The sequence below is a fragment of the Frankliniella occidentalis genome, unplaced genomic scaffold (genome assembly GCF_000697945.3).
Source record: "Frankliniella occidentalis isolate FOCC.00 unplaced genomic scaffold, Focc_3.1 Scaffold5, whole genome shotgun sequence".
Classification (NCBI taxonomy): domain Eukaryota; kingdom Metazoa; phylum Arthropoda; class Insecta; order Thysanoptera; family Thripidae; genus Frankliniella; species Frankliniella occidentalis.
Window position 1 is genome coordinate 939,621 of NW_026267135.1, and position 916 is coordinate 940,536.

At 59.9% G+C, this 916-nt stretch overlaps 1 protein-coding gene across 5 annotated transcripts in view; it reads right to left on the bottom strand.

The window, feature by feature from the left end:
- LOC113214172 (SH2 domain-containing protein 3C) overlaps positions 1 to 916 on the bottom strand; it is a 113,796-nt gene that overhangs the window by 23,415 nt on the left and 89,465 nt on the right. The window lies entirely within an intron of this gene.

Here is a 916-nt window from a genome sequence, read left to right on the forward strand (position 1 = left end):
GGGTGGGGCGTGGTGGGGTCGGCCACTGATCCATCTCAGCCACCGGCTCCTTGTCTCCCCTGCTTCTGCTTCACCCTTGAGCACACGCACCAAACAACAGATGATTCCACTCCACTCGAGGCGTGGCGGGGCGGGGCGTGGCGTGGCTGATAAGGGCCTAGGAGAAAGGGAGAGGCAGGCGGGCCAACAATAGAGCAGGCAGCAAAGGGCTGGCGGCTGCGCTGGTCACGGCGGGACAGCGGGAGCTGGGCCTAGAGGAGGGAGAGGGGGCAGGGCACTTCCGCGGACAGTCAGACAGAGAGACAGACAGACAGGGACAGACAGACGGTCAGGCAGACACACAGACATGGAAAATATTTAAACCCAAATCTCTCAATTTTTCATAATTTAAAACTAGAAAGTTGAAGGCGGGATTCTCTTTTGTCGCTGAGAGTGCAGCTCCGATGCAGCTCCAGGCGGACGGTACACGGCGCGATTGCAGGGGGTTGCAGGGGACTGCAGGGAGGTGCAGGGGGGTGCAGCAGAGTTTGAATGGCGGCACAAAAGCGCCAGGCTGCAGCAGGCTGCAAGGGGAATAAAGAAACAACTGGGAAACTGAGATATGCTGGGAGGGCAAAGGATGAGGGGGGGGGGGAGAGTCTGCCGAGCGCTCCGGGATATGAAAGAGTTCGTCCAGGCAAAGTCGCGTCCCCGGGGGGGGGGGGGGGGGCGGCTGTTGTGAGCGTGATGGGGGCTGCGCTGCAGAGGCCAGGATAAACTCTCATAAACACATCGGAATCTCGACGTTGATATTTTCAGTGGAACATCAACGCCAAAAGTCTCTGCACCGCCCCGTTAAGCCAGGCGGACGTTAGGTAGGCAGCACACCGTCGTTCACCCCTGGCCGTTTATCCCCCCGGCTTGATGTGGCGGGGCG